The sequence below is a fragment of the Cervus canadensis genome, chromosome 12 (assembly GCF_019320065.1).
Source record: "Cervus canadensis isolate Bull #8, Minnesota chromosome 12, ASM1932006v1, whole genome shotgun sequence".
Classification (NCBI taxonomy): domain Eukaryota; kingdom Metazoa; phylum Chordata; class Mammalia; order Artiodactyla; family Cervidae; genus Cervus; species Cervus canadensis.
In genome coordinates this window covers 69,920,463-69,931,098 of record NC_057397.1, presented here as the reverse complement: position 1 = coordinate 69,931,098, position 10,636 = coordinate 69,920,463, and the positions used below count along the sequence as shown (strand labels likewise).

Below are 10,636 nucleotides of genomic sequence, written 5' to 3'. Positions count from 1 at the left end.
AATTAGAGATCAATGGAACAGAATAGAAAGCCCACTAATAAACCTTGCACCTACGGTCAATTAATCTACAACAAAACAGGCAAGAATATACAGTGGAAAAAAGACAGTCTCTTCAACAAGTGGTGTTGGGGAAATTGGACAGACACATGCAAAATGATGAAATTAAAACATTCTCTAACACCATACACAAAAGTAAACTCAAAATGAATTAAATATTTAAATGTAAGACTGAATACTTCTAAATTCTTAGAGGAAAACGTAGGTAGAACACTCTTTCACAAAAATTGCTACATAATCTTTTTGGATCTGTCTCCTAGAGTGATGAAAAGAAAACCAAAAATAAGCAAATGGGACCCAATTAAACTTAAAAGATTTTTCACAGCAAAGGAAACCATAAAACAAAAAGACAAACTATAGACAGAAGAAAATATTTGTAAACAATGCTATCAGCAAGGGATTAATCTCCAAAGTATACAAATAGCTCATACAGCTAATATCAAAACAAAACCAAACAAAAACAAAAAAATAAGCAATGCAATCAAAAAATGGGTGGAAGTTCTAGAAAAACATCTCTCCAAAGTAGACATACAGATGACCAAAAGGCACATATAAAAAAGCTCAACACTTCTCATTATTAGAGAAATGCAAATCAAAACTACCATGAGATATAGTCTTATGCCAGTCAGAATGGCCAACATCAAAAAGTCTACAAATAACAAATACTGGAGAGGGTGCGGGAAAAAGGGAATCCTTCTACACTATTTGTGAGAATGCAAATTGATACAGCCACTGTGGAGAACAGTACAGAAGTTCCTCAAAACCTAAACACAGAACCACCATATGACCCAGCAATCCCACTACTTGTCATGTACCCTGAGAAAACCATAATTGAAAAAGACACATGTAGTCAATGTTCACTAGGGCGCTATTCACAATAGCCAGGAAACGGAAGCAGCCGAGATGTCCACTGTCGGATGAATGAATCAAGGAGATGCGGTCCACATATACAAGGGCGTATTACTCACCACCAAAGGGAATGAAATAGGGTCCCTTAGAGAGTCATGGATGGACCTCGAGTCTGTCATACAGAGTGAAGCAAAATCAGAAAGAGAAAAACAAACATCATATATGAACACGTGTATATGGAATCTAGAAAAATGGTATACATGGACCTATTTCCAAGGCAGAAATAGAGATGCAGACACAGAGAACAGACGTGCTGATGTGGAGAGGAAGGGAAGGGTGTGACGGACTGGAAGACTGGGCTGGACACATATCCACCACCATGTGTGAAACAAGATAGCCGGTGGGAAGCTGATAAAGGCCCAGGAAGCTCCGGATGGTGCTCTGTGATGACCTGGAAGGGCGGGACGGGGCGAGGTAGCAGGCAGGTCCAAGCGGAAGGGGGTATCTGTGCGGACAGGACTGACTCACTTCCTTGTACCGCAGTAACCAATACAGCATAGTAAAGCAATTATACTGCAGAAGAAAGAACATATATATAAATAAAACTGATTCACTTCGTGGTACAGCTGAAACTAAACAATGTTGTGAATCAACTACATTTCAATAAAAAATAAAATTAAAAAAAATTTAATAAAAAATTAAGTTAACAGGCATAAATCACGATGTTAAGTTTTGAACATAAATTCTCTTTTTAATGTCTTCAGTCATGTTAATAAAAACTGGTGATTTTATCATCTTCATTTTAAATGCTAAATTTCCCTAAATTAAACATGAGGGAAAAATTTAAACTAAATTTCTTTATGTCATAGAAGTGTCAGGGCCTATCGCTTGGCAAACGTCAGAGATTTGGGAGATATTCTGACACTAACCAGGCAACCTCTGGTGAGCAGTAAGCCGGGCATTCTTTTCCCACCACAAGAGCAGCCAGGAGGGGGAGAAAGCTAACATACTTTTGCTCCCATTCAGCGGCAAGACCTTAAGTGTGTTCTGCCTAAGATGCCCCAAACCTTGCATAACCCAGTGTATTCTTAAGTTATTTACTGAAGAATTCATATAGTGTAGTTTATACTCTACAACAATTTCCCTGAGCAAAATGTCCACTACGGAAGTAGAGTTTGAGCTAATCCTTAAGGATAGTAAAAGGAATGGCTGGTGTTCATGCCAGCCAAGGAAGGAAGGAAGGAGGGAAGGACTGAAGGAAGGAGGATAGGAGGGCTGGAGGTAGAGAAGGGAGGAACAAAGGAGACAGAAGAGATAAGGTTGTGCTAAAGGCAGTGAATAAAGCAGGTTAGAAGCAGTGAAGAATTTATACTCGAAGTAGTAGAGTGGTAAGATTGTAAAAAATATGTCTCAGGTAGAGTGCTGAGAAATTTTCAGCACATGCCAAAGAATACGGACTCCACTGAGCCCAGAAAGATAAAGTAGGGAAGAACTTGGCTTCTGTTATTGAGGAGACCCTACCAAATCTCATCCCTCAAAGAGAAAAGTACTGCTTGGAAAAGCCTGGTTTTGAGAGACATACGTAAATAGCCAGCCCAGGACCCAGTCCTGCCATCCCCATTAGAGAGCAGATCATATTGGTTGAGCTTTACCATATGCCAAGGGATCCTTTAGTCATTTGAAGCTGACATTGTTATTATTCACTGTCATTTTCCAGACAAAATTTGCTTGCTCAAGGTCACCCAGCTCTCAAGAGTCAGAGGCAGGTCTTGAAGTCCAGCAGTGTGGTTCCTGGTCCCAAGCTCCAATTACTGCACTGTGCCTCCTCTTTCAGACCTGGAGAACTTCAAGAAGAGAAGTAACAGGATGAGACTGGGGCTGTTGAAATGTCATACTGGTGGTAAGGTAGAGGAGGGGTTGCACGGATACACGTGTCCAATAGATGCTTCTGTTCTAATAACTATTTTGGTTTCAAATTTTCTTACACTTAATCGTTACTACAAAGTATGATGATAGTTGATTTGTGAGATGAGTTGTTTTGGTCTGGAAAGGCAAAACTCACAACCAGTCCCAAAGTCTCTTTGGACTTCTAAAAACAAAAAGGCATAATCTTAATGGTTCACCAATAGGACACACTCTTATGTTGTTTTGGTTTTCCAGCAGTGGTAGCAGGTTAGTCCCCCTGTATCCTCATCCCCCTGTACCCCTGTGTAGCAACCCTCATCTTACCTTCTGCAAGGAGGCTGAAGAAGGAAGGAAGGAAGGAAGGAAGGTGTGGGCTTTGTGATGAGTACTATACGGGAACAGAGCTGGGGATGTGTGTGCGTCTGTGTGTGTGTGTGTCTGTGTGTGTGTTCTGTGGAGGGGGCCCTTGTACAAATAAAGTGAGCTGGAATATTGTCTTTTTCACACTACGCTATACTCACATGAAACACTCTCAGTTATCACAATTATAATTTGCTATTTTTTAATGATCTTTTAAAATTATAGTTTTATAAATGTTTTCTTGGCAAGCTTTCTGATTCAAAATATTTGTTGTGTAAATTAAGTGGAATGAAAAGTAACTGAATTAATGAAATTAAAAATTATTGAATCAAATTGCGAAATAAGTACAAGTGTCACAGTTCTCAAATGTATCTATTTTATTGTCACTAGAGGGAGCTTAGCACTTATATTCTAAGAGTGCAACATCTGGGCAATCACATCCCATGGGCATTCCATTGTGCTGTTTGAAGAGTTTCCAAACAAACCAACACCATTAATTTTCCAAGAAAATGAAATTGACTTAAAGCATTAATTCTCATGCTTTTCATTGTACATGGGACAAGCATAAATATCTTCATCTCTGTAAGGCCACTGTCAAAATAACACACACACTTTTTTGAAAGCACCTCTGAAATGGCTCATTCTCTTCGCAATGGTACAAAATGGAATGCATGAGTGGAGACTCGAACGTGATGCATGAAATATGCTTCACTCAGTCTCAGGAGGGGAGTCTGTACAGGGTGATCAGCATAATTATCTCAGGAACAGAATCTGGACCTCAAATGATACTCCACCCTTGTTGTTCAGTCGCTCAGTCACGTCTGACTCTTTGCGAACCCATGGACTGCAGCACACCAGGCTTCCCTGTCCTTCACCATCTCCTGGAGTTTGCTCAGACTCATGTCCGTTGAATTGATGAGACCATCCAACCATCTCATGCTCTGCAGCCCCCTCTCCTCCAGCCCTCAACCTTTCCAGCATCAGTCTTTTCCAATGAGTCAGTGCTTTGCATCAGGTGGCCAAAGTATTGGAGCTTCAGCTTCAGTCTTTCCAATAAATACTCAGGGTTGATTTCCTTTAGAATTGACTGGTTGGATCTCCCTGCAGTCCAAGGGACTCTGAAGAGTCTTCTCTAGCACCACAGTTTGAAAGCATCAATTCTTTAGTGTTCAGCCTTCCTTATAGTCCAATTCTCACATCCACACATGACTACTGGAAAAACCACAGCTTTGATTATACAGACGTTTGTCAGCAAACTGCTGTCTCTGCTTTTTAATACACTGTCTAGGTTTGTCATAGCTTTTCTTCCAAGGAAAAAGCATCTTTTAATTTCACGGCTGCAGTCACCATCCGCAGTGACTTTGGAGCCCAAGAAAATAAAAGTCTGTGTTATTATTATGTGGAACTGCTCATAAGTACACCTGTTGTGATGGATACATTTTTTTAAAAAACAAATGATACCTTTATTTTGTCACCACTATTTATGGCTCAAACTGGCAGCTACATCCCATGCGGGTGCAGAGAGCTGAACAACTTAGCACCTAAACAACGACAACAGCAAAAGACAATTCTAGGCCTCATAGACATAACTTACTTAAATGAGCTTTGTAAATAAGAATGAAGAGGATATTTTTGCCAAAATCTTGGCTCCCTGCCCACCAATGCCAAATAGAAATACGAGAGAGAGTATGGAGGAAACAGAAAAGATTACCTTTATTACTTTTGTCAGGCAAAAGGGAAACACAGCAAGTTAGGGCCTCAAGAACTGTGCCCCCGTTTCTCAGGAATAGAGAGAGGTTTTATATCCTCTTGAAGGTCTTGCACTTTTTTCTTTTGCAAAGTTTCAAAACAAACTCAGCGGGCATCACACAACTCAGTGATTGGGTCTGGTGTCCCTGAAGTTATCGGCCCATGACCTTCTTTCTGAAATGCACGATGTTACAAGAGAACGTAGGGTGGGGGAGAAGAATGCCAGATATGGAGTATAATCTACATGGGCTCAGACAGCAGTTAGCTTTATGAAGGACAAGTCCAGCGACAAGTGTTTGTTAGTAGTAATAGCTAAAGAATAACCAAGATTGTTTACCTCTTGTAGGCTATCTCCACCTATCTCCCACTTTAATATTAATATCACACATTTTTTTCATAAGCCTGGTTTTTTCACAAGCCAGAAAAAGTCTTTTGCTGTTGTTGTTCTCAGGGAAGGCATTGAATCTGAACACAGATAAGACATGCTCCAGAGCTACTTCCTTCTTCCCCTGCCCCGTGCCCCTCCCACCTAGACTATTTATATACAGCCAGAGAGGCAATGGCACCCCACTCCAGTACTCTTGCCTGGAAAATCCCATGGACGGAGGAGCCTGGTAGGCTGCAGTCCATGGGGTCGCTAAGAGTCGGACACGACTGAGCGACTTCCCTTTCACTTTTCACTTTCATGCATTGGAGAAGGAAATGGCAACCCACTCCAGTATTCTTGCCTGGAGAATCCCAGGGATGGGGAAGCCTGGTGGGCTGCCGTCTATGGGGTCGCACAGAGTCAGACACGACTGAAGTGACTTAGCAGCAGCAGCAGAACATTACAAGCTTGTTCATATTTTTGTTAAAAGGCACTCTTTATCATTCTTCTCTTGTTACAAAAATTAGTAAAAAGATGTTTCTAGAAAAATTAGAAAAGTCAGTCATGCCAAATGAAGAAAATTACTGCTCAGAAATAATCCATTTTTCTATGCTAACATATATTCATTATTAAATCTTTTGCCAAAAAAAATAGGATATCATTCATTTTGTTTGCTAAACCCTTTTCTTCATGGAACCAACTAATAATTCATCTACATCAACACTGTAAAAGTTGAATAGCATTTCATTGGGTGTTTGTACTATATTTAAATAATTCACTACTGTTGGACATTTTAGGTAGTTCTTGTATTTTGGCTATTAAATAAATTCCTAAAAAATTCTTGCAGATCCATTTTTTGCAAGACATTTGCATTTTTTCTTTCTTATTTCTTTTTGAGTTTTTTTTTTTAGAAATTAAGACCTTTTAATCTTTTCAAAAATTATTATTTCAAAAATAAAATATGTTCTTTTAGGTGCTCAATAACTTCTTATAAAACCCTGTGCTTCAGGGTATTTTTCACTATTGTAATTATATAGTTCATTTTATGATGATTTGTTTAACTCTGCTGACCTGTTCAAATAACAAGGACAGGAATCCTGACTGCTAATTCACCACTGGGTCTATAGTAACTAACACAATGCCTAGCAAAGCAACATGCACTCAAAATACATCTTGAATAAACCAAAAACTTTGTAGGTTTTAAGTGATTGTGAACTAACAAATCCACCATATCAAGAGGGCAAGAAATACGACTTAGTTTTCTATATTCTGTGTCCCTATTCTACAGGGTTGGCAGAAAACTTAAGTTCAGTCATGTTGAGGGGTTTTTACATCTTGCCTACCTGTTGAGTCCTAGTTACTGGATCCTATAAAGGACCAAAGCATTGAAGATGAGATCAGTCACGTGTCCAGATATCTGTATTATCTGGACACCTGTAATGCCTATCCACTGTTTCTTATTGCATGGTCTCTTTAGGTCTGTGACTCTTCCTAGCTTCTACAACATGTCTGGAACACATGAACCTTCTCACAAGGCTGCCTACACGAAGGTCTGTATCCACAAATTGAAACATTCAGCCATGTCCTTTGGGGCCTTATCACTTTCACAGACAGTGCAAAGAATAGTGGATGCCTTCTGCACCACTGACCCCTGGCCCTCTTTTTCTCTCTCCTCCCCTGTCAGCCCATGAAGTCTACTCCACGGACCCATCAACCTTTTTTCCTTCCCTGACTAAAAACTTGATAGGAAAATGGGCAAAATTTATGAGAACAGTTATGAGGACATGCACATAAAAGTAAATACAAATAGTTCTTAAACATATGAAACAATGCTAAACTTCCCTCACAAAAAGGAAAAAAGCAAGTAAAAATTATGAGATACCATCTTTAACTTATCAAGATGGACTCTGCCTTTCTTCTCTTAAGCAGAAGAATATATTGCTGGGAGTGAGGAGGAGATATAGACTGACCCTACATTAGGGTAAAGGTTGTCTCAAAATTCTTAGTCTCCAGTTGCCAGTTCCTCCTAGACCAAGTGTCACACATGTAAGTTGAGAAAAGAAATGTTCACATAACTGAGACAATAGGGAGGTTATTCTGGCTTAACTTGAATTTTATGCTAAGTAAAATGGCCTGTTTTATGGCCTATCAAACATATATTGTAAATATACTTTAATTAGTAGAGAAAAAAAAAAAAACATGGACCAAAAGCAAAGGATGTCCAAGTTAAACATAAAGATTAAATCTCTCTCTTCCTGGGACGCCAATGCTGGTACTCCTTTGAGATAAGACTCCCTTCCCAGGCACCAAGGCCATGCTGACTTACTGTGAATGTGCTGGTCTATTTTTTGTTTTTGTTTTTGAGACCTTGAAGAAATGCAGTCCTGACAAGTTTAATGCTCTTTGTCCTGATAAGATACAACACTGTCCTGGAAAACATGTTTCTCTGAGAGCAGTTTCTCAGAGCATCTGGGAAGCAGGCTTCTGGGCTAGTGTTTACGCGTGCGTGCACACAGGGTCCTCTGTCCGTGGGATTCTCCAGGCAAGAGGCCTGGAGTGAGTTGCCATGCCCTCCTCCAGGGGATCTTCCTGATCTAGGAACTGAACCCAGGTCTCCTGTGTCTCCTGCATTACAGGCAGATTCTTTACCTCTGAGCCACTGGGGAAGCAGGCTAGTCTTCAGTTTGGCTCAGATAACTCTTCTATTCTTATTGCTGATTGCTTATTGGTACTTTTGTTGACGAATAAAGAGACCTTCAGAGAACTCTGCCTTTAGAGACACACGTGCTGTGGTGTGCTAGTGACTCAGTCCTGTCTGGCTCTCTGCGACCCCGCCAGTAGCCCACCAGGTGCCTCTGTCCACGGGATTCTCCAGGCAAGTGTACTGGAACGGGGTGCCGCCTGGATCTTCCCGACCCAGGGACTGACCCAAGGTCTCCTCCTTTGCAGGCGGATTCTTTACCGGCTGAGCTACCAGGGAAACCCGTGCAGGCCTATATCTTACAGCAAATATATGGGAATCTCCAGGCAAGAACCCAGCTGAACTCATCAACCCCAGAAGAATGAAAAATAATAAATGGTTTTTTAAGTCACTAAATTTGGAGTGGTTGGATACACAGATAGCTAGAAGACACCTCTTGAGAGTGATACACTCTCAATATTTGATAAATATTGTCAATATTTATCAAAATTTTAATCAATACATGCCATCACCTAGAAACTTCGCAGGTTAATATTTATCCTAAAGAGGTATTAGAACACAAAGTAACATTGTAACAAGCTATGCATTGCACCTTTGTTTGCAACAGCTAAAAAACTAGAAACAATCTAAATGTTTCTAGAAACAAGAAACAGGTTAAATACTTTCTGATACACTGAAACAATTGTTACACTGCTACTAAAAAGAAAATGGAATCACATTACATACTACTAGAGTCCTACAAAATAATCACCAAGTTATTCATTAACTTCACAGCAAGGTGAAGGACAATGTGTTTAATATGCTATCATTTTTATGATAAAAATAACATGTGTATACATATATATACACACACATATATATTCATATGTAGATGTTTATAAATGCATAAAATATCTCTAAAAGGATACAAAAGAAAATGGGTAACAACAATTGCCCCTGCAAAGGGGACTTCGACACCTACAGGACAAGAAATGAGAGAAAGACTTCATTTTCACTGTGAACATTTTCAATTCTGTAATGAGCGTACATATGAGCATGTATATAGTACCTAGTCAAATAACTTTTTAATAGTATCTTTATGATCAAACCACACTAGTACAATATTCTCAATTGAAAGATGAGAAAACAGTTCAGAAAGCTGAGGTGATTTGTTTACACAAGAAAAGTTGGCCAGTGACAGGACCAGGTCTTGAAATGGTACCTCTCATGGAGCTCTTTTTTTTTGGACAAAATCCTGAGTTTATCCCCTTTTAGTATGCCTGCTCTCTGTCAGCATCTCCAAGAAGTACTTTTTTTTTTTTTCCAGTTTCAGCCTGTTTCTACTTCTAAACTAAGTCCTTCAAGACTAAACATATGTGTTTTGAATTTTTTCCTACTCAACAGATTACAACAAATTTAGTGTCTTGAAAGAACACAAGTTTATTATCTTAGAGTTCTGGAGGCTGGATGTCCAGAGTGAGTCTTGAGGGTTTTGGCGGGGCGGCGTTCCTTCTGGAGGCTCCTGGGGAGAGTCCATTCCCTTGTGTTTTCCAGATGCTGAGCGGGTCTATCCTTGCCTCATGGCCCTCTTTCTCCATTTCCAAAGCACATTTCCCCAAGGTCTGCTTCTACTATGCCATCTCCTTCTGCTTTTGTCTCCTTCTTTATGACTACAGACATGGCTAACACACTTACAGTTGCCAAAGGGGGAAAGGTGGGTGGGGGCAGGATAAATCAGGAGTTTGGGGTCAACATATACACACCACTGTATATGAAACAGGTAACCAACAAGGACCTCCTGTAGAGACAGGAACTATACTCAGCATTTTGACATGACTCTGTCCAGGGGGTTTCTTAGTCAGGAATACTGGAGTGGGTTGCATTTCCTTCTCCAAGGAATCTTCCTGACCCAGGGATCGAACCTGGGTCTCCTGCACTGCAGGCAGGCTCTTTACCACTAAGCCACAGGGGAAACCCAAAAGACAAGTTGCAGATATTAATTTAAAAAAAACAAACACAAAAGAAAAATCCTTGTAATTACATTGGACCCACCTGGATGGTCCAGGATCACTTTTTCCATCTCAAAATCCTTAGCTTAATCATATCTATTTCCCATGGACTACAGGTCACCAGGCTCATCTATCCATGGAATTATCCAGGCAAGAATACTGGAGTGGGAAGCTGTTTCCTTCTCCAGGGGATCTTCCCAACTCAACAATCAAATTCAGGTCTCCTGCATTGCAGGCAGATTCTTTATTGTCTGAGCCCCCAGGGACACCCAATCATATCCATAAAGTCCTTTTATGACATAAAGTAACAATCACAGGTTCTAAGGGTTTAGGATATGAATTTCCTTGGGAGGCCATTGTTCAGTCTATCATTTTAGCTCTAAACCTGAAGCATGTGTCCTAAACTGTCTCTATATCTTCATCTCTAAAATAGGAACAATAGCACTACCTATTTTATATGGTTTTTGGGCAGATTATTTCAATCATATATTTAAAAAGCAAGGAAATCTGCCTGACACATTGTAAGCTCTGGATATATGTTACACATAACAACTTTTGGGCTTTCCTGGTGACTCAGGTGGCAAAGTGTTAGTTGTAAAGAGTTGAATACAACTGAATGACTAACGCTTCACTTCAGGTGGTAAAAGAATCTCCAGTAAT

At 40.0% G+C, this 10,636-nt stretch overlaps 1 protein-coding gene across 1 annotated transcript in view; it reads right to left on the bottom strand.

Moving 5' to 3' along the window:
• Positions 1-2,564: 2,564 nt before the first annotated feature.
• Positions 2,565-10,636, bottom strand: part of LOC122450958 (translation initiation factor IF-2-like) — a 34,120-nt gene continuing 26,048 nt past the window's right edge. The window contains exon 5 of the mRNA XM_043483328.1: positions 2,565-2,750. The gene's annotated coding sequence lies outside the window, so the exon portion shown is untranslated. The remainder of the gene's footprint in view (positions 2,751-10,636) is intronic.